This window comes from Manacus candei, unplaced genomic scaffold, assembly GCF_025592945.1.
Source record: "Manacus candei isolate 608988 ecotype Guabito, Panama unplaced genomic scaffold, ASM2559294v1 h1tg000017l, whole genome shotgun sequence".
NCBI lineage: Eukaryota > Metazoa > Chordata > Aves > Passeriformes > Pipridae > Manacus > Manacus candei.
In genome coordinates this window covers 24,135,061-24,157,985 of record NW_026138065.1, presented here as the reverse complement: position 1 = coordinate 24,157,985, position 22,925 = coordinate 24,135,061, and the positions used below count along the sequence as shown (strand labels likewise).

Here is a 22,925-nt window from a genome sequence, read left to right as displayed (position 1 = left end):
ATTTAAGCTTTATTCCTTAGCCTAATAAGTGGAAGGCTGATTGACTGATTTGATTGATGGTAATTTATTTTCCAGTCAGCACAGCCCAGATCTTTTGTATGTGACTTGATGGCATGCTCATCTTGATAAAATGTTTTGGGCAAAGATAAATAAGAAGAGGGAAAGAGGGAGGGAGGGAATGTGCTTGCAAAATGCTAGAAGATTTGGAGGAATTCCTCTGTGGGGAAAAACAACAAAGGAAGGTACCAGGAAACCAAGTATTAATTTCCCTCACCACCATTAGCCTGACACCTGTTAGCCCTGACCATTACCCAGAGCTGAAGGGGAAAAGGCTAATCTCTACCACATTTATATCAACAAACTCAAACAAAAAAGCTGCCTAATTATCCCATTGAACCTGTGTCAGCTTTAAGGCCGGCTCAGTTTCCCAGGCTGGCCGCCTGCCAGGACCAGCAAGCTGGGGTTCATAAGCTGCATGCTAATGACAACGTCCTTTCATTCCAGCAGCGGCATAATTGCCAAAAGCAGTTTACAGACTCATTATTTTTATGGTCATATTTCAGATGATGAAGTCAAAGGCCAGCCCTGGGTTTACTTGGCAATGCATTGGAAATAGTTTGTTTAGCAGGGATTGCATCTCAATGATAACGGTGGGACACCTAAAATAGCTGCCAGTTTTTTCCGGACTGTAAGGGGAGGATGATTGAGGAAGGAAGCAAAAATTGCAAAGATGGACAGAATATGGCTAAATGTTTAGTGGCTCTGCTATACCTATTTCACTTCTGCTGCTGGTGGTATTACACTTCTCAATTGTGAGCCTGACTTGGTGCTATGACATCCAAAACCACAGGATTCATTTGCTTGTGGTGGAGAAGATTTGATGACCAGGTATTGCAGTTGACATGCAGGATGCAAAGTTAAATTCATAGATTTTGGTCCAAAGATCAATTTCCCCCAATCATTTCAGCTGAAAGGTGTGAGGGGAATGGTTGTTGCAGTGTTTTATCTTCCTTTATTGCAGGAGCTTTATATTTGGAATTGAATTTGCCTGTACCCAAAACTTCTCTGAGTTTTGGGCTCTTTGCTCCCATTTGGTCAATGATTACACCTGGTTTCAGTGGCAGAAATTGGGTTTTGACCAGAGCTTTCCCACAATGGCACTGGCTGCTCAGGTCAATAGTCTTTGTTCAAACCAAAGTTTACTCAGTCTCCTCTGGCCATGCCTTGCACTAGCAATAAATCACACTTACCAAGTACAATTTTGTTAAAATATAAACTCCCACTTTGTTTGTTATTTAAAAAAAAAAAAAGGAAGTATTTCATATCTTTATTTTTCTGGCCAGTGATAAAAATTGGCAGTGACAGCTTTAGGGAGAAGTGGTGAGAAAAACAGGTAAGTCAACCCTCAGCTTATCTCCAAATGCCTTTGGAGCAGTGCAAGAGGTCTGAATTAAGCAGGTTTGGATTTCTGGCTGTTTGTACCATGATTTCTTTGCCAAGCTGTGTTTTGTGTGAGCAAGAAACCCAGAGAGACCATCTCTCATGCTACAGAGGGCATGCTCTGGGGCAACTGGGATGAGGGACATGTTGTGTCCATGGCACTTCTGGAGCACAGGCAGTCGCTGTGAATTGCAGCTGGAGAATAGGAACAACCAACACATGATACTAAAGCTTACAATTTTAGCACTAAAAGTGTGTGTGCATACAGTAAAAGTGAACCCTTTAAATGTTCATGTAAATGCATCAGCCTGAATGAGTGTCATAGGCCTGGGTTTTCCCATAATATTCCTTGGCTGCAGAGTCTGACTATTGAGATGTATATTCACATATAAAGCAGTAAGAATACAATTAACAATGACACATGGAGAAAATCACTGTCAGTTGGCATTAGTTTGATGATTAATGTGAATTTTTTTTTATTAACGTGCTTTCTCCCCATCCATGCTGGAGATGTGTCATCCTAGCCTCTGGGAGAAGGAAAGTAAGGTCTAGATATTTTTCTGCTTCTGTGGTTTCTTTGACTGTCATTCTGGCACCAGTACATAATTCTCAGAGAATATCACACTGCTGCTTTCTGGGTGGGTATATAAAAGTGAGCACAGAGGGAAAGAGCTAAGCTGAGTCTACAAATATAACACTGTAAGAAAAAGTAGGCAACACTTACACAACACTTACAGCCCATCCTTCTGTCTCTTAGTATGGCAATTTCCAGATGGACCAAATGATCACTACCCAGCAATATACACCTCTCATGTAGAAACTTCAGAATGAGAACTGTGCAAAATACCTTGTATTTCAGATGCAGAAACCTTCATATCTGTCTGAAAGTGGAATCCAAATTTCACTTTTCTCCTTCTCAAATATCAAACCCTTGTGCTGCAAAAATCACTATAGATGACTTCCTGTTTCAAGAAAAACACAAACAAAATGAAAATGGTTGAAAACACAAATCACACATTCAAACACAAGTTAAAGTTAAGTGAAAATTAAAGGAAGGGCACAGAAGTGTTACCCAAGTACTTCTCACAGCTCCATTGTGTGTATTAAAAAAAGAAAATGAAAACAGCATCTCTCTTTAAAGTACAGTTGAATTGTATTTGCTATAGTAAAACTACAGCAACTTGATGCATTATATAGTAAAAAATGCCAGTTTATTAAGTCAAATAGTAAAACTATAGTCAGTCTTCATTCTAGCAAAGTAATGTGGCAAATCATGCTGACTGCGGCTTTATAGTTTCTTTAGCATCTGCAGTTAGTTACAGCAGTTTTACTATCTACATTTCAATATACTCTTCTGATTGAAACTCCTCATAGTTTTTTTATTAGATTTTCGGTCTACATATGTTTGATTTACCACGACACTGTGAAATAGAGAATGTTGCTTTGAAAGTTCCCTTGATGTTTTGAATTGTGGGTAAAATACAGAAATAGGAATAGGAAGATGTGAGGGAGTGAAAATCCTCTTGAACCTCTCCTGTAACATATCAAATTGTGGGGGCAACTTATTCATGGTAGGTACCACGACTGTGGCAGAAACCATTTTTCCACAGAGGCAGCTGGGTCTGGTCACTGTGAGACAAAGAAGCCAGATGAGCCTTGGCAGGGGCCAGCTGGCTAATTCTAGGCTTTTGGTGTTGCAACTTGCATAGTCCTGTGAGTGTTGTAAGAAGATATGGAGCAATTCAGTTGGGATTAATGACTAGAAACTTCTACTGACTTCTCTGTCAAGACAGTTGACTTATGTTTGAGCTGAACATGAAATTCTGGCTCAAAAACTGGAGGCATGGGTTAGCCCAGGAGATAAGGGAACAAAAATATCTAGACATTTTAGATCCCCTGGCTACAGAATAAGAGACTCCAGCTGAGGATCACTCATCTCTTCCAAAGTCAGTACAGGGACCTCAGTGCTCCGCTGTCTGTACTTCAGGTAAGGCCTTGAGAAGGGAAGCCAGGGGACATTAGGAACCTATTACTGTGCTTCTTATTAAATTATTATTTGCCTGCCTTTCATCAAATTTTACCTTCTCTTAGTTGCTGACTAGCTGTCCTTGTCTATTAATATATTAATGTTCTTGTTAAAGTGTTCTCCAGAAAAAAAAAAAAAAAAGCCTTGGCTTCAAAAAAGTAAGTGGAAAATATCCTGTTGATGTCAATGGGTGGGGAAAGAAATGGGCCAGATACCAGCTTGTGAAGATGTTGCCCAAGAAGTGGCTCTGACAGTTAGTGAAGCTTCTTGAGGTTCACGGAGGTTGCTGCCGTGATTGGAGGACGCAGAAGGAATTGTACAACAGCAGTGTCACAGAGTTATATCTTGGGATTGGGGGTCATCATACAGGAGTACCATCCCAGCTTCCATGTTATTTCACTTCCCATGAGACAGCACAAAAACCCAGAAGCAGAAGCCAGTCATCCTTCTCCTTCACTTCCAGAGACCCTTCATGACTGTGTGTAGCATGTCAGGTTTACAGCCTTCTGCTTGATCCATATGAAGTGCACCCCTTCCTCACTGCCTAGCAGGGAACAGGAATTGTGAGGCCCTTCTCTGTTTTTCATTTCCATCTTTGTCACCAATGGACCCCCAGGATGGCTGAAAGGTGGTGAGACACCTTCAAGGTCTGTCAACCCTCTACCGATAGACACCACAAGGGATGCAGGAAGCTCTTTGGAGAAGCAGGATATGGACAATACATTTCAACAGACACAAGAACCTGAAATCCATCCACCTGGAGGAGGGGATAACAGCCAAACTAAAAACTTTCAGGATGTTCTGTCTCTAAGAGGCTATCTATCCAAAATAAGTGGAAACACTTATTGTTGTACAATTTAGATACTCACTTGCTTCAAATTAGAGAACCATTCCAGGGACCTCTGTGCCTTTCTTTGTCACCTTTTCTCTGAGGACCTTCTGGTTTTGGCAAAAATAATAAACAAGGTTTTTATGGGTCATGTTGTAGCTTTAGAAAAGTCAAGTTGTGTTTGCTAGCACCAATATCATGTGAAAATTGGGAGGGATCAGAGAATATTTCTCTTGCTCTGTGTCAGAACTTAGATGAAGAAGAAAATCTCTTTTGTATTCTTTCCTTCTGCCTCACTGCAAAGTTTCTGACTCTCAGTCAGTCCTCCCATCTGCATTGCTGCATAAGGCTTGAAAAAAACCAGTATGTGGTGCTTTTGGTCTACTTCTAACAAAACAAAGACACAGAATGCCAGTGGAGGTCCTGTCACAAGTTTTCTGTAGATAAACAGAAAGCAACATTACGACAGCATAAGATCCTTTCCTTTTCCTGTAGTACAAGCTCTGATAAAATATTTTGTAAATGATCCCTTCTATATTTTAACTTAAACATTATTTTTTTTAAATTAACTTTTTGTTGATTTGTTGGTTTTTTGAGGTTTTTCTAAGCATCTGTTTTTTTCATTCTCATGTGAAAGAACATTAATCATGCAGCTGTATTCTGGTCAAACATTTTCCAGCTTTGGACCCATTTTGTGTTTTTATAGTATAGCTTTTAGCTGTGCTATGTGTCAGGCTTTACTGCAAATAATGAAAATACAAGGAATTATAAGTCAAAGATACTCTTCCCATCCTAGGCCTGCTTAGAGTGGAAGCTAAGCCCTCTCACAGACATAGACACAAAAAACACTCTGGCTGCTCTGAATTTTTGGGTGTGTTTTGGGGTTTACTTTTTGGTTTGGTGTGGGTTTTTGTTTGGGGTTCAGTTTTTTCTTTTCCTAGGACTGAGTTGTTTTTTCTGATCCCTGAGTCATTTCACTGACAGGCAAACTGACAGTGGAAACTGTCTGTGGATCTTCTATTAAAATTTTATCAAACCAGGCTCTTGCAAAATTTCTTATAGGCTGGCAATATCCCAAGAGCTTCTCTTCAGCTTACAGTGCTGTTTTTTGAAAACTATAGTGAAGAATTTAAACAAAAGTTTCCAGGGACAGATAATCTGATTTACTATATAGGAGGTTTAAACAGTCTAAGGTGGGACTGAAGCTCATTTTGGTGATTCAGATAGTGATGATAATATAAGGAAACCTTGCTGCCAGGTTTTATTTTAAATGAATGTGCCACGGGTCCCTCTTCCTCTCTGTCTTTGAGGAATGTTTACAAGTGTCTCATGTAAAAGTCAAGTCCCAAAGCTTGTCTGCAACTGAATCTTTTGTTTGCATCTGCTTTAAAATGGAGGGGGAGTCCTGTGCATTGACACCAGTAAAACCATTAGATAAACAAACATTTATTTCCTACATTTCCTTAAGACCTCAGATCCTGCCTTGTTTTTTTCTTCCTCCTATTGCTCCACTCATTAACAGGTTCATTTGATTCTTTCCTAGGGAATTCACCAGAGTTTACCCTCAATCTCAGGGCAAATAGTTTATAAGTGACCTGCCGGATGGTGTTCGTTAACTGCTTCGGTCCCAATGGGACACTGATATACCCTTAATTAGGATACGAAGGGAAAAATCTCCAAGTGCTCCAAGATGATTTGAGAAAGTTAACTGAGAAAGCCTAGCTGTTCATCTTCCAAGGTTCAAGGCATAACTATAAAGGGAACAGGAAAAATCCCGCATCAGAAGTGAAAAGGAAAAGCAGAAATATTAGGATGACAGCTATGCTTTCTGTCACATTTCTTCTGTTGGCTTTTTTTTTTTTGTGCACTATGATATAAATGAAGAGTTGAACTCTCCCAAGAATTGTATTGGGGTGCAGCGTGAAAGCACTTTCACATCTTTTCTGTTCCCCTTCAGGTACAGAAACCTGATATAGGTGTGTAACAGAGCAGCAATGCTTCTTGCCTTAGAGAAAGCACTTCTTGATTCAGACTGGTCCTCTTGAAAGAAAAAAGCCATGAGGTGCTTGCTGTACATGGTCAATAGGGTACCAGTCTGCTGAACCAGCTGCAGTTTGGTGATGCACAGGAGTTCAAGCCCAAATACCCCTTTCCTGTGAAACGCTGGAGAACTGGGGTGGGAGAATTTGACTTTGGATCCATAGCTGAGGTGAGTCCATTCAGTGCAGCCACTGGGAATGCTCTTACCTTTTAGCACTTTAAACAGGTCCTGCACCCTCACAGAAGCACTTTCCTGAACTGTGTTGTCCCAGCCACCAGTGATATTATGTGTCTCTCTCGCGCTTGATACATTTGGTTGAGATTTAACACACTACTGTATATTAATAATCCTGTAATGTAATAACATCAAGGTTATTCCCTGTAACACAGAACAGATGGTGGCACCCTGGAAAATGGTGCTTTATCAAGCACTTCTGTGAGGGATTGATTTTATTTCTTATCCCTTCTCATTGAGAAATTTTCCTCACCTTCCAGTACTTTCTGAAGAGTGTGATGTGATTGATTAATGTCCTGTTTATGCGTTCCCCAGTTTTTAGCCCTCCCTGGATGAAGGGTTGTGTGGGGATCCTCCCTCTCCCACTCTGTATTACCAGGCTGCAGAGCTATGGTCCCTCCTGACCCAGTCAGGGAATTTGCAAAACACCGTTAGAGGCTCCAGCCAGCAGTGGTACAGCGCAAGGCACTGCTCTGCTCAGCCTGGCGAGATGGGGGCATTTGGGGCTATGCTGGTTTAAAGGTAAACCAGCAGGGGAAAATGAACTCAACCCAAAAGAGAGATTATAAATCAGAATAACAATTTAATAAAATAAGTACGATTATACAGACAAACAATTGGTTTTAACCCACAAAACCCAAATGTATAACCCAGCACTCTGGGGCATGAACAGAGGGGTGTTCTTTGGGCCCCTGAGTCCAAAGTAAAGGGAGAGGGGGAAAACCTGTTGGTGAGAGTGCTGTTGCAGTCTGGTCGAGAGTGGTGGTTGCAGTCCAGTCAAGGGTGGTGGTTGCAGTCCAGTCGAGAGTGGTGGTCTACAGTTTGGTTGAGAGCGGTGGTCTGCAGTCTTCCTCTGGATCCCACGAGTGGTTAAAAAAGTCCCAAGACTCCAAGATTATATATTCTCCAGTTCAGGCAGGAATGCTCAGTACTGCCCTCAGGGCAGGGGGTTCCTCAGTGGGTGTGAGGACAAAAACACCCTTCTATCTTGCAGGCCTCTTAACACCTAGTTTGTAGCCTGATGAGTCAGGCTGCTCTGGGCAGAGGGTGTAAATGGTTCATTGATAACAGTTTCTGGGAAATGATATGGAAGGCTATCCAATACACAGTTTTGGGTTACACCCATCCAGTGATGAACTGGGCCCAGCTGTTCTAACTAGGACAGGGGCTTATATGGGAGCTGAGCTGAACTGATAAATATATGTGCCTGGGACTATGGATTGCCAAAGATGCCTGTGAAATGGCGTGGATTATGGTTTCAAGGGCTTCTCTGCAAGGTTTCTTAAGCTCCTCAGTGATTATGGTGGAGGGGCCCCCCAGCAGGCACTGTATGAACAGCTCAAGAAGCACGGCAGTTTTGTGGGCATAGGGTTCTGTGGGTCTGTTGCTTACTGGCTTTACTTGTATTCTGCATATAACATTGCTTTGTTCTTGACACTTGAAGTGTCTCTGGGTCTCTAGCACGCACAGAATCATTTTAGCCCACCTTTAAGCAATTGTATTCTGCCCAAGCCCCACTAAAACGACCCTGAAGACCTTCTGCAGATCTGATCCAGGCAGAACTCAACCACAAGGGTCCACCAAGCAGGGAGAATGGGTGCGCTTTAGCTTCGCCTGCTCAATTCTCATCAGCACTAAGCTTTGCAGATGTAATCCTAAAATATTAACACTGGGCTGTTTGGAATAATCTATTATTCAAGGCTCTTCATGGGTTTCTTAAATGCTAATTTAACCTCCTGGCTCCCCTTGTACCCAATGTGTTTCTAAAGGCTTGTCCCAATTGCTTGTGTGCTTTACAGGCATGCTGCAGACCTGACTGGATGCTGTGTGTCAGTTTTGAGGATAACTTACATTAGATCTGCTTGCTCTCTCTTTTCGCTATCACAAGTTTCCCAGACAGGGAGAAGTAGGTCACCCTATAACCTCTGCACCTTCAACCTCTCCAGCTATTGCTAATGGTCCTCCTTCTCCTTCCTCTACTTGAGCCTGGTCTTCCTGGATGGGAATGACCTCCCCTCCACCTCCACCTCTTTTATTATTTCCAAGACACACTATGCATGAAACTGCAAACACCTGGCAGACATTCCAGGGAGCGATCTGTAGTGCGTCTCCTGCACTGCACAAGCATCTGAGCTGAACCTCGTTTTAGGGATCCCAGAGGTCCTCTCAATCAATAATCCATGTATTTTTATGAGAGCTAGATTATGGGGATTTGCAAAGGGGTTGATTAAGTAATGCTTCAAAGAGCAGTTACTCCTAACACCTGCAGCATTAATAGGGATCTATTAATAGAAAATGCACGATTTAGTAATAATCCCTTATTCATACAAATGCCACTTGATTTATGCCTGTCAAAATAGACAATACTTTCCATAAAACCAACTGGATTTAGATAGATGTGACTTCAACATCTGGCTAAGTGATGACATTTCAACTATGCAGACGTCATGCAGGGGGCCCAGAACAGTTAGCTAGAAAAGGGATAATAATCATGCTCCTTACTTTGCTCACCACCTGCACATTCACGCTGTGTGGAAATGGTTTCCTGTGCTGATCTATCTCAGGTGGTTATCTGCAGGTGCCCCAGTGAGACAGTCTGAGCATTGTCAATCACTGCCCAGGCATCAGGGAAAACAATATTACCTCTTTTGCTAATGGGATGAGGATAGACACAGACTCAGTGTATGGGATGCAGCCTATTGTACCAAAGTCCTGGAAATGTAAGCCTAGTGTGTCTTCCCCCCCAAAAAAGACTTTGAACTTAAGATAGGATGTATATAGAGATCTCTTTTTAGGACAAGATAAGAGCATCATACAAGCTCTCCGAAAGGCAGATGTCTCAAGCTTATAATAACATCTTGCACTTAGCCAGTGCCTCTGCCTAAATCTGTGCTGCCATCTGAAGCATTCAAGGCCATTAATGGGTGGAACTCATCCATTGCACTTGGGTTATTCTAGGTTTTGTCTCAGTCTCTTGTCTTTCTCATACTAGTGAATTGGAGATTGTGTGAAGCTCTTTCTCAGAATAATTTTGCACTTTGTTGAGGTGACTCTGCTCTGCTGGATTGTTCTGTGTTGCACAAAGAAAATGGGACCAGAAAACAGATTCATATATAGATGGCTTACAACTTTTCCAAACACAAATTATACTGCAAACAAATAAATGGCATAGATTCAGTCCAACTGAGACGAAAATGTCTATCACCCTCCATGAGCAAGGTTTTCTGGGTTCCAATGGATTTTGATATTGTGACTCTTCTCCTAGCTCAGGCAATAATCTCTCCCACTCCAGTTAGGACTTGAACTTTTCACTTCTGTAGGCTTGCTCTGGATTTATGCCATCATCCCTGAGAGCAGACTGGATACTCGGCAGCCCTTGGACAGCTTAATTAAGGGCTGGAACTCAGCATAAATCCATGCAAAACTCTTTATTGTTTGCTTTTGTTTTGCTTTCAAGGCAGAGATCATGACGACAGGTCACTCCTGGATACTCTATAAATTATCTGGGGGAAAAAGTAATTTTTCAATGACATGTAGCTGTTACTCCAAAGCAAACTTCAATATACTTTTGGGTAAAGTCTCTTGGGAATGTCCAGGCATTTCAAAATTGTGTCGTTTTTCTTGTCTGTTTGAGTGGGAAGCAGTTCTGTTTTGTTTTGTGACGTTCACCGTTCCAACACACTGCACAGGTCCTGCCTCCGTAAGGCACCACGCCAGTGCTGCCTTTCTCCACCTTCAGTGCTCTCAGAAAAGCTGAATGTTGCCTAGCTGTGTCTAAATGCTGTCAGTGTCAGGGCTGGGTGAAGGTTCACACTGGTTCGTGCTGGATCCAGAATAGTCCTTCTGTCACTAACTAAAAACTGTGCTTTTTCTCCGTGCATGTGAACAGCCACCTCGAGTGCTCCTGCTCACCAGAGACCTTGTCCACATGCAAAAGCAAAGCTTTGATGGGGGCCTATGGACCCAATGCTCAGATGTCAACCATCAAAACAGAGAAATAATGTTAGTGTAAAAATGAAGGCATAATTTAGGGGCTGAAATGAAAATAAGCTAGCCTGGATATAGCTGTCCTGGTCTCCAGATGGGGGTATTGAATCAAAAAGTGACTTTGTAAGGTGACGCTGTCAAGTTTAAACAGAGGCAAAATGGGTTTACTTGTTTCTCATCACCTACTTTGACAACAAAATGAAGAAGCTTTCAGTGAGAGGCCACTGTTCCCTTTATTTCAACATGATTAGTTGTGTTGAATGGTAGAGACAACAAAAATGTACTATAGGTTAGTAAGAACTTTCTGACAAATATCCTAGTACATAAAATAGTGGTGTGAGGGACTCTTAGAAAAGATCTAGTCTTTCTCCTGAGCATAGAAAGCTCAAGCATACCTAGACTACTTCAGTCCTTTAATGCATCACATCCCAAGCAGTGTATATCTCAAACCCAAGAGAGGGGCTGTAATATGTAAGGAGACAGAATAGATCAAATTAGTGTGAAATCTATGTAATCGTGAGATCAAGATCCTGTAACATGCAAGAAATATGCAACAAAGTAACACAGAAGAAAGATAGTCCTCCTCTTCAATACATATCCTGCGTTATTTTCCAAAAAGGAAGGAAAAATTAAAGAGCAAGGATAAGCTATCCTTGCCCTCTGGAATGCATAATGTAGACTAATAATTTATATCCTCATCAAGCAGAATTTGCTGGTGGCTGCTGAGGTGGCTTTTTTGCTGAGGTTTCTTAAATATGGCTTGTCTTTCTGCTCCTATTGGATTGTGTTCTTAGAAAGTCACGTGTTGGTACTTCAAGAATTTCTGTTATGGGGCTGTAGAGCCACAGAAATTCTGCTTTTACAAATCAGGTAAATCATAAGGATATTTTTTGGTTTGTGGGTTTCTGAAATCCTTTAATGGTTCTACCTTTTTTTTTTTTAAATGACTTATGTCCAGAGTTTGCCTTCCCTGCAGGTCATGAGACATGCAGCATGTTTAGCAGTGATGCCTGCTGGAAGAGTTTCTGTCTGCCGCTTGTCATTATAAGTGATGTGCTGCTAAGCAAAAAGCTACAATTAGTCTGCTTGGTGTTTGTCACTGCCTTTGAGAGGAAACCTCTTATCTAGAAGATGGGGGAGAGCTTTCCAAATTCACCATCTTACACAAGCCAGCTAGGCCTTATCACTCCCCATGTGTCTTGCTCTGTCTGTGGAACCTATCCATTCAGGCTCTGAGCTTTTCTTTCATGGAAACAATTTTAAAAAAATCTCTTTTCTACAAAAAGGATCCCTACACCACCACCAAAAAAACAACCATGGGGTTTTTGTTGTTTTGTTTTATTTTGTTTTGTTTTGTTTTGTTTTTTATGTGGCAAAGAGGGACCTATCTTTTGCACTCTGCTTTTTAGTAGACCTTTCAGGTTCCAAAAGACTGAGAAATTACTGTTGGGAAAACCTTAAGACCGATAAGATGGTAACTTCCTCTGCAATGTCCTACCCTGGCATCATGCAGATGGGAGGGAGATCTGCAACCAGGCAAACAGCCTGCAGACAGCCGTGGCCTGAAGGTGGTAGATGGGAGAACAGCAAAGGCAGCAGTCCTGGCCCCTGCATGAGGAAAAGCTGTTCTGTCCTGCACTTGAGTAATCGATTCTCCTTACCTGAGCCCAGCCCTCCCCCGCAAAAAACACACATAAATGGAGAGGAAACAGGATCCAGCCCTCCCAAGGGGCAGCAAGTATCCTTGTAAAAGAGGACCTTTACAGAATGAAGGAAAAGAAAGTTGTAGGGGCTCCATCTGTGCAATAAAATATTTAAACATGCTCTGGGACCAAATCAATAACTCTTCATTGAAGCCAGTCTTGCTGGTGTTTTAATTTTTATTAATATTGCCCAGTATTATGAAGACCAAAATTTAGTAATACAGCCAGCTTGTCTGGTTTTGTATCCAAGTCAGCCATTGATCATTGAGGCAATTTTATACTTCTCACTCCCACCAGTTTGTGCCTCGGTTTGCCTGTCTACAGCCAGGACAGAAACCTAGTCTGACTGAGCAGCAGTGACCATGCAAAAGAGCCTTGGATAGTTGGATATTGTGCCTTGGAAGGACACTGGAAAAGGACTTTGAGTCAACAGAGGTATGGTGATAAAGGCAAGCTGTATATTTTCTCTTTTGGATCGTTATATCAATTACATTACATCCATTTAGACTGGATTTTCACCTTATCTTTCCTGTCAGTGATAGGCCAGAGCCGTCCCTGCTGCAAAGAAGCACAGCTCTATTGGCTTTTTCTATCAACTGAAGATGCTGCCAGAGTAAAGAAGAGCAAGGTTCAAGCCTCTTGTGTTGTAGGATGAAGGTAAAAGGTGTATTAAAAGTTATAGGATTGCTCCAAGGGAAAATTTTAGAAGCCACCATTGCTAGCAAGGGACAGGTTTTCTGGAAAATATCTCATGATATCAGTTTATGTCTTGAAGACTCCTGAATGTACCTAATTTTGTTGAATTTCTCAAAGTGCAAGTGCAGCCTTTCCACTTATAACAGCCTTTTATTTTGTCTTGTACCCGCTTTATTTTAAAACCTGGCTTTTCTGGGAGACAAGATAGGTCAAAACCCACAGTAATTCCTATTATTCAAAGTTTGAGACGTTCTGTGGTGGTTGTTGCAGAAGAACCAGTCCTCATGGCTCAAGTCGTGTTCATTTAAGAGAGACCCCACCAAAGAAGTGTTGTGCTCACTGCTCAGCTCCTTTTTGGATGATTGTGACCTCTTGAAAATTCATCTTAAATTTATTTTTATTCTCTGACTAAAGTTGCAGGGACAGCACCCAATGGGAGGTTCCTTTTTACAATCCTTGCACAGCGAGACACTGCTGCAGAGCTCAGGACAAGAGAAGGGTCTAAACTGCAACATTTGACTTTGAATTTCAAATATCCTGATTCAGTTCCTGGGTTTTATTCCTCTCCCCCTCTCTTCAGAGCTACTACCATATTTTTGGGTCTCTTTTCTCTTGCCGTAGGCTTTTACTGAAACATCAAGGCCTCCAGAGACTGATGTTACTTCGTACACAGGGTTTCCAAAACATCATAACATGAGGAAGTCTTTCTGTTAGGGAGCACAGGCTGCCTCATCTAAAGACACTCTGCCAGCTGTTACTGGTATGTAGTCTGCACAAAAGGGGATTCTCAACAGTGAGCTGAGATACACACTGCTGCTAGTATCTCCCCTTCCTCCTCACCCTGTTCCTTTGATTAAGCCAAGGCTTCCAAGCCCTGTGCTTTTTTATGTGTACATACATATCCCTCTATTTCCAATTCTGTCTGGAATACGTTTGTCTTAGAGTTGTTATGCAAGATATGGGTGAGCTGATTGCAGTCATTGGAAAGTTATACCAGATTTCTGCCAGCTCTCACGGTGCAGGTGAGCACATGAATGTCTGAGCTGGACCCTGAAGTTAAGTATGAAAAAGTTTAGTGGTTAATTCTCTCTTTTTATCTTAGAAGCATTTTCTAAATTAAAATGTTTATATTACTAAGCTCTTTAGAGTATAAAATAGACTTAGACAGCAGAACCTAATAATACCGCATGTTTATAAATTTACTCAACCATGTACTGAGCCTCGTTCCTTCTAAATTAAAAAAAAAAAAAAAAGTTAGGTAATTCCTTACTAACCCCTAATGCATTTTAATATTAAGTAACCCAATCTATTTCTTTGGCTGCTGCAGTATAAAATGAGATCACTTTTGGCTGTGAATGCATACCAGAGTAGGACTGTTGAAGAGTGTCTGCTGATAATAGGCATATCTATTCACAGCTGATAATACTAGTTAGCGCTTCTGTAGCACTTTTGTGCACATTCTCAAATCACTTCAGATTTAAGTAATACTCTACAATCCCCTCACCATACCAGGGAGAGCTAAAAGAAGTCTTGTATGAGTCACAAGTATAATAGGCCACATAGTGAAGAAGCCAAGGAGAAAATTCCCTGACGTTGACTGGATCACAGTATTAATTTTAGGCTTTTATTAGGGTGCTTCAAAACCATCTCCAACGTTTTCATGGTATCTTACTTTATAACATTTTGCACAGATCTGCCTGCTAGAATCAAAAACACTTTAAGAGATTCAGTCCAGTGGAAAGTTATGTTCCACGTCCAGTGCATTAATCAGAGTGTTTATTTAAGCCTAAATGCTTGAGATGTGCTTGTCTTATCAAAAGTGTGCTGACTACATTAACAAATGCCTTCTTCTGGAAATACAACTCTGTAAGGCCCGTATGACCTGCCAGCACTGTCCATTCTTTATACTAATTATGGGCTCCTCCCTAGGGGTTGAAAGTTCCTTTTGGTCTGCTTCAGGATCCAGCCTTTCAGATGCTAAATCAAACCACCTGTGCCTGCAAAATGGATAGAGATCTCAGGCAAACTGGTCATCTTTTATGATCTTTCCATTCCTTCTGCTTCGGCCAGAAATATAAAGCCATTAGTCTCTCTTGTGCTATCATGGTGTCTCTAGCCCTGGAAGGACAAAGGCATTAAAGCCTTGAAGGATGTGCTGAGAGGAAATGCAATTGAAAACCTGTTTTCTTTTTAACTAGCTTCATAAGTTGTTTGAGCTCAGACAAAATTGCATAGAGTTATTTTATTTTGTTTAACCTGCTCCCCTGAGCCTGTGTCATATGGTTAAGGACTGCTACCTTTGCAGCTGATAGAAGGAACACAATGCTGTGCTAATTACAGGATTTCTGTGGTTATGCTGTCAGAAAGGTAGAGCTAATACCTTTCTGGGATTTTTTGGTTCTGTTTTTTTTTTTTTTGGAAAATGGTGAATTGCCTAAAGAATTTTGCAGGAATACACTGACTTTGGCAGAGGTGTAATTGGAGAGGTTTCTTAGGAACATGATGGAATTTTTATCCAGAGCACACACAGAGCAACAAACATCCTAATATTTCCTATTTACTCAAAGAGTGCTCTGACATGTCAGCCTCTTACATCCCTGTGCAAGTGCCTTACTCACTGATTTACTACACCTTGTCTTCTCCTTCTTACAGAATTATTTCAGGCATTGGAATGGGCTGCCCAGGGAAGTGGTGGATTCTCCATCCTTGGAGGTTTTTAAGATAAGACTGGATGTGGCACTTAGTGCCATGGTCTAGTAACCACGGCAGTAGTGGATCAAGGGTTGGACTTGATGATCTCGGAAGTCCCTTCCAACCCAACTGATTCTATGATTCTATGATTCTATGAATGTTCTTGTTTCCTGTTCTACAGTAGGATTAAATCTCCTAGGTAGGGGAAAGCACTTGTTGCCTAATCCTACTTCAGTGGGCTGTACAAGACCTTCTAGCCAGCTAGAGACCTAAAATTCCAGCTTTTTTAGGGCATACTTAGTAAGTCTATGGGATACAGTAAGCTTGGCTTACAACCTCACCGTATTTGCTTCAACACCACAGTGTCGGTGTCTTTGCACACTGAGCATCATAGAGCCAGTTCTTCAGACTCCCAGTGTGCTGTTGCAGCAAAGAATGGGAATTCTGGCCCACAACCAACGTTTTTCTCATGAAAAGTGCTAAGGGATCACTAAGGTCCATCCAGACCAGACAAAACTCTCATTTTTAAAGCTTCATCCGAAACACCCACCCACTGTGAAGTGAATGGGACTGAATTTATCTTGAGGAAGATAAAGGCTGAGTCAGCCCAGCTGGGACTTGGACCTGTGGTTAGAGAAAAGTTAGGCACACCACATTTGAAGGTTAAACCACTGAGACATCCCCATGAGCTAAGGTAAACATACCATCATTTACCCTTCCTATCTTTTGCTGGCCAAGCTATGTATTATGTGCATAGCAAAATATGCGTATAATTCAACTGCTAGAACAAACATGGGAGACTTGGAAAAAAAATGAAGTACACTCTAGCTGTCTAAAGGAACAGAAGAAGTGCACCCATATTCTCATAAAAGGCAAAGTAATGCTTTCCTAGAAGGATCTTCCACCTCCATCACAGATTGAGTCTGAGCCTCTGCCCCAAACCCATTTTTTGGGTAGAGCAGATTCCTTTCAGCTCCACAGTGCCACAGTATAATGCAAGCTTCTTTGTCTGAACCCTCTGATGAGGAAGACAAATAAGGGGTGGGAAGATTGTTCTGAAGGGAATACAAGTCAGCTGCATTTAGGTCTGCAGAAGAGAAGCTGTTCAGGCTTAGTGCCTAACATAACAGGAGGAGAAGCCGGGTCAGGAGCCATTGCCCTCCAGAAGCTCAATCCTCCTACTGAAGTCAAGAGGGAAATTATCATTGACTGCAGTGGGACAGGAATTAAGCCTTGGAGAGTGAAAAGGAGAAGTACCTTTAACAGGGCTGGCTTATAAAAGCCTTCACCTCCTGCTTTCTCCATGTTGTCTCTCAAAGCAGCACTTCCCGCCAGCAGCTGTGTTTGCTCTGTCGAGACTCACCCATCCAGAGCAATTCACCTTGATCCCGTCACTGAGGAACTGATGGGAAAAAGAGGTCAGGCGGTGAGAACCATGAAAAGAAACAGTATCCACAGATGGAACTGCATTCCCATTTTTTCCATCTGCCTTCTGATACCCAAGTGTTTCAGCTTTCATTCAGGAGCCAGCATCAGTGACGTCTGGCACAGCACGCTTTGCGTGCTCACCTTTACCCCCTGTCTCCTCGCCCCTTCCATCCACTGCACCATGTTGCCTTATGTAATTTATTGTCTGTGCATCAGATTCAAAGCACTTCAGCTGAAGAGTATCTAACATGTGCTGGATAATTTAATTCTCTTTTTAACACTAAAAACAAAATGTCCTTTATTTTTAGGCAAATTATGAAGTTCCAGGCTTTGTTTTGTTTTTGCAAGACATTAATATCCATTAAAGCTCAGTATGTTTTCCAGGTGCAGTTTCCTCTCTGAAAATGATTTCTTCTTTGAGTGTGTGTTTAAGAAAAGTCTGTAGCTCCAGCTCTGCTCACAGGATCCTTTCTCTTTAAATGTACGTGAATATGTTTGCCTTGGCTGTAGAGACCAGGCAGTATACAAAACGTATTCTATATCCTGTGCTTTGCCAGGTGAACTTCAGCAAGTTCATCCCTTACCCTGGGCTTCATTTTTCTGAATGTGAAATGGGGATAATGTGGAAAAAAACTATCCAAGCTCATAACAGAGCCATCTGAAAGCACTGGGTTAGGGTGCTAAAGTGAATGTTACCCCAGTCCTCTACTCTGTCTCTAGCCGCAATGTTTCACAGAAGAGCTTGCCTGTTTTTCAAGTTTGCTTCATGAATCATGTAGTCTCTCCCTACAAGTTCTACATTTTGTCTATCTTCACATTCTGGCATGAAGTAGGAGATCATAGAGAGGACAAAATTCATTCTCAGTTGTAGAGAAAGCCTGTCTCAAATTTAGGACATAACCCCATCTTCCCTTCCCCGAGCATGCAGCCCACGTTGCGCAGGGATGCCAGCTCCTTGCAACACATGGGAAAGGGTGATCCCTTGGGACAAAGTAGGCACTCTACTCATGGATGCAAAGATGGACAGGTTACCCAATTCCTTATCATTCTTTCTTATCCTGTAGGCTTATTTTGAGGAGGGATGTGGGTACAGCAGCACAGATGTTGCTTCAGTGCAGCCCTGGTCCACCATTTCGCTTGCAGTGATGTTTCTGTGTTTGAGTCCTGCCATTTGCCACCCTCTGGGTATGAAAGCCAACAGCTCCACTAGCCTGCTTGGTGCCAAGTTGCTGATGTGCAGCAGAGAGCTTTTAGCAGAGGAAAGGCCGTCCTGGGCAGCCTCTGTGGAGCAAACGTGCTGCCCAGCTGGCAGTTGCTGGGAGGTCAGGTTTCAAAATCACCTGTTCTGGCTGAAAATACAGGAACTTGCATGTCAGCCGCTGTCTGGTAATTACTCCAGACTCATCTGCACCTTCCTTGGCTGCATCCTAATTAAGGTTTAACAGGTTTTGTCCTGGGTGTTTGAAAAACAGTCTTCTCTCAGTTAAGAATCAAGCCAATTAATATAACACCTGGGTTGATTAATAATATCAGATGTTTTACACTCAGTCAGAAAGTCACATGTGTGGTACACACCTCTGCAGGAGCCTGACATTGCCTTGCTCAATTGGTAGAAGGCTGCAAAGGGCAGCTCCAACCCAGGTCACTAAACGTGGCCATGAGATCGGGTGGAGTTCCTTGTGCAGTTCTCAGGTACAACCTCCAACACCTCCAGCACACAGCAAACCCAAACTGAGCAAATACAGCATTAAGAGCTGTCTCTGACAGACTACAGGTCAAGTTCTAACCCTTCTGTAACTGCATTTCTCTTCGAAAAAACATGATCTAATACACTTTTGCAGTCAGGAGAAAATGGGAGAGGGGTATTCTCCTCATTGCTTGCTCCTAATAAGAAAAATATTTCCTAAGTATGAAAAGCATTAGTCTCAGCATAATGTTTCTTTTATGCAAGCATCTGTGATTGCAAGGGAACTATGGAGTAATGCTAACACAGAAGCAATGACCAGAACAAACCTTTAGAATAATGGCTCCAAAGACTTTTCATGGCTTGCTGTAAAGCATTCATTAATTTGGTTAAGAGATGGCCTTGCGCCATATCCTGAATCTGACTATGTCTAAGAATTTCTCTGGATACTCCCTGGAAAGATTTACCATTCCCATTAAATGACAATGAGACAATCCAAAAAGCAGATCAAAAGACGGGTGTTTGCAGTGGAGAAAATGCTATCTGAGATTGCTGTCTTCCTTACTTAGTCATGGTCACTTACAGCAGACTTAACTCTGGCCTTCCTGTTGCAGTTGGAACTTTTGTTTTTTCTGGAGTCATTTGCAATCTGAAAAGACTTCCAATTTACTAAGCAGAGGCTGTTTGTAACTGTGGGAAGCAAAACTCATTTCTCCACTGAGGCCAATTCTTCTGTGCCTTCACTCTAACCACTTCTTGGTTTGCTGCTATTTTTAATTGCAGTGTGGCTAAAATAAATAAAATGCTTGCCTACAACAGAAAAAGGAACAGCTTCCACTTCCAAAACAGAGGTGGATACTGTCATCGTAATTTGCCCATCTGTGGGAAGCTGAGATGACTGTTCCAAATTGCCCTGGCTTCTTTTGACCAGAGGATCCTCCCCTTTATGCCCACCTATGCCTGCTCATAACTGGACATCTCAAATGCGAGCACAACAGAAAGATCTGCCTTAAATGTAGTAGTTCTATGAACAAATTTACAGCATTGGGCCACTTGGATAACTAGGACCAGGCCCATCAGTCTATGAATTATCATCCTCCCTAAAGAAACCCCACAGAAAACATTAAGAATTCGGCAATACAACAGGAAAGCAAAAACTTTTTCAGAGTAATAACATCAATCACTGTTTGACCATATGCTCCAGTGTCTGATACTTTCCTAAGGAACCTGTTGGAATATCATGGTATTTACAGCACTAGGAGATATAACTAGGTTTGTACCGTGGTTGTTAAATGATAAATGGTTAATTGTAACTTCGCAGAGCTGAGCACCATTGCAATACTACACATTGACTTCTATGATGACAGTTTTTCCAGACAATTACTAAAAGCTCAGTGAAAGCCTGTAATACTAGGTACCAGCAGAGCCTGAATGTCTGTGTTTCTGCAAAGAAACACATATCCCTCTCCAAAATCTAGATTTCTACATGATGCTTTTCTCTAAATCAGAGATGTGATTACAAAGGCCTGTGGCATTGGTTGTTTTCCATACTCCCACTATTTACTGAATATTTATTTGTTATATTTTTTTTTCTGATTTGTTGCAATAATAGCTAACCTCTAATACTTGTCTTGGGAAGGAGGGAGCATCTCCCATTTAGGCTTTTCTGACTTGACCCCAGCATGCATCTGAAGTTAGCAAGCCAAGATCTTGGCTACTTTTTTATTAGTGTTGTTTTTGTCATTACTGATAGCACCGCTGAAAAACAAGGCAGAATTAAATGACCACTGAGGAATGTTTTCTTTTTCTTAATAACACCATTCTACAGGGACTTGGAAAATGGATTTAGATGAGTTGTGTACAGTAACACTGACCACCTTCCAAATAAAGTACTTTGTTGAAAGTTGTTCATTACTTGTTTAATAAAGATCATGTGCCCTGTTATAAGCATCAGAACTGCAGTCCATTAATCTTGGGAGAAATTTTCCCTCAGATTCAGATCTTGACTTGAGGTGGAGGGAAAGGGGGCAGGGAATAGCCATTGAGGGTTTTTTCCAGTTTCAGGAGAATGGCATGTTCCTCAGGGAGACAGTAAATTGAAATTAAGGCTGTTTCAGTTGGCCTACAGGATGTGCCTGCAAATGTAGACATATCGAAATGGTGAAAAAGTCTGTCTGTGCCCATTCATATAAAGTGAATGGGTTGTAATGTTCTCCAGCCCCTGGGAACGGTGGCTAGATTGAGGAAAGAAGGCAGGAAGAATGAGATGGATTTGACATAAGTATATTTAAGTGCACTGAAGGCTTTCTCTCCTCCCTGTGGTTTAATGGTATATTCCACTGGGGTCTACAAGGAAGAAAGAGAGCGAATCCCTACAGCTTTCCTTTTTAAGGATAACAAATCTTAAAACAGGTGTGAGCACAGAAAGATCCTCTTACTTGTTGTTTTTAAATCCTCCTCAGCCAGCCGGCACTCTGTGTGTATTATTATCATTCCACAGAGTGAGCGCTGGGGAGAGGGGACCGGGAGGGGAAGAGGAGCTGGAAAAAATAAATGACTGCAAATGAATAATATGAACTAAGTATGCTGGTCATGCTCTATGAAATTTATTATACTGTGGTTACCAAGAAGACATATTAGCCAGACTAAAAAGAACAGAAAATAAAAGGTTGCAGCGTAGGGAAATACCTTCTTGCCTCTTGGCAACGCGTGAAACATGGGAATAAGCGTGACGGGAGCTCGGGCTGCTGAACAGCTTCCCTAGCTGAAGGGACAGGCTCAGGCTGTCTGAGAACGAAAAGGTGTGCTCTGAATTTGCTTTCAGTAAAATATCAAGTGTGTGTATGGGCAGGGGGGACTCCCTTAGATGTTTTGTCTGTGGCCAGTGAAAGTGGCAGCTTTCCCCGTCAGCACTGATCCTGGCACTGCAACCTCCAGGTGGAGCATAGGAGTGGCACTAGCTCAGTTTGCTTTTTCAGAAGCCACTAGAGAAGTCCTCAGGGTACTCCCTCCAGGAGGACCCAAAATGGCATTCATTGACCGGAACCCTCTTTGCAGCACTCATGCTTGCTAGGCACACTTCTGGTGCCAGAATGTGCATTCCTACTCAGCAAGAGGGGCTAAGCCCCCACTGATATCTCTGCCTCTTTTTTTGAGCTCCCTGCCCGTCTCCTCTGGGGGAGACTTGGGCAGACAGACCCAGCTCCATTTGTCACTTTGGGGGTCCTAACAAGGCCTATGAGTCTTTCTCACCTGTGGGAGTGTGTTGTCTGAAGTTAGGCCAAAAACTTTAAGGAGTAGTAAAAGCATAGTAGGTCTCCCTGAGTCTCTAGGTGTTGGGAAACATCTGCTGGGTGATTTTGCCACAGTTCTCATAATCCTGGTGAGGATGAAACAGTCAGTGACTTTAAGGAGAGTGATCAGCTGAACTTCAGGAGTTCACAATATGGTAACTCTTAGTAAACAGGAAATAAAATTAACTTTCTTATTCCCATTCCAAAGTGTTTACTAAAAGGAGGAGAATAAATCTCAAACTCCAGAGCAGGCTGCCCCAAGTGGTTGGACCTTTGAAACTTGGAAGGGAACTTTACAACCTTTGCCCATATGTTTCTACCCCCCTTCAAAAGTCTGGCAACTTTGCAGAGGTTTCCCCTTATAGTTGTGAATTTCACATGGAAATGTAATGGTTTCATCAGGAGTTTCGTGTTTCAGCTGTAATAAAAGAAGAGATAGGAATCAAAGACAGTTGTTCCAAGGGAGTGGAGTCTGTAGTGTATAATTACAAGTCACTCAGCCAAGGGCAGATGCTTGAACTATTTCAATTCTTTTATTACTCTCCTGAACACAGCCAGTGAAAAGTTGCTAACATACAAGGCTGCAATTGCCTCTCTTGTTTTCCCTTTCCCTTTTTTTCCTTTGTTCGTCCTTTGGACAGGCAGGGAGAAAGCAATGCTCTTGCCTTGGATATAGCCCAGCAACACTATTCTTCAGCACAAGGAATTTTAACTTCTAGAAAGTTAACACCATTTTAACTCCAGGTAGGATTCTCATGGGTTTGCCATGAGCTACCTGAGAAGATTTTGGCTATGAGCAAGGGGGACCACCATGATTACCTTCAGTCAGGCTTGAGTGCAAACCTAGGAAGTATGTTACAGAAGTTTAAAAAA

At 42.0% G+C, this 22,925-nt stretch overlaps 1 long non-coding RNA gene across 1 annotated transcript in view; it reads left to right on the top strand.

The window, feature by feature from the left end:
- Nucleotides 1-3,361: 3,361 nt before the first annotated feature.
- The window catches only part of LOC127469379 (uncharacterized), a 54,763-nt gene continuing 35,199 nt past the window's right edge, over nt 3,362-22,925 (top strand). The window contains exon 1 of the long non-coding RNA XR_007903963.1: nt 3,362-3,427. This is a non-coding gene — a long non-coding RNA (uncharacterized LOC127469379). The remainder of the gene's footprint in view (nt 3,428-22,925) is intronic.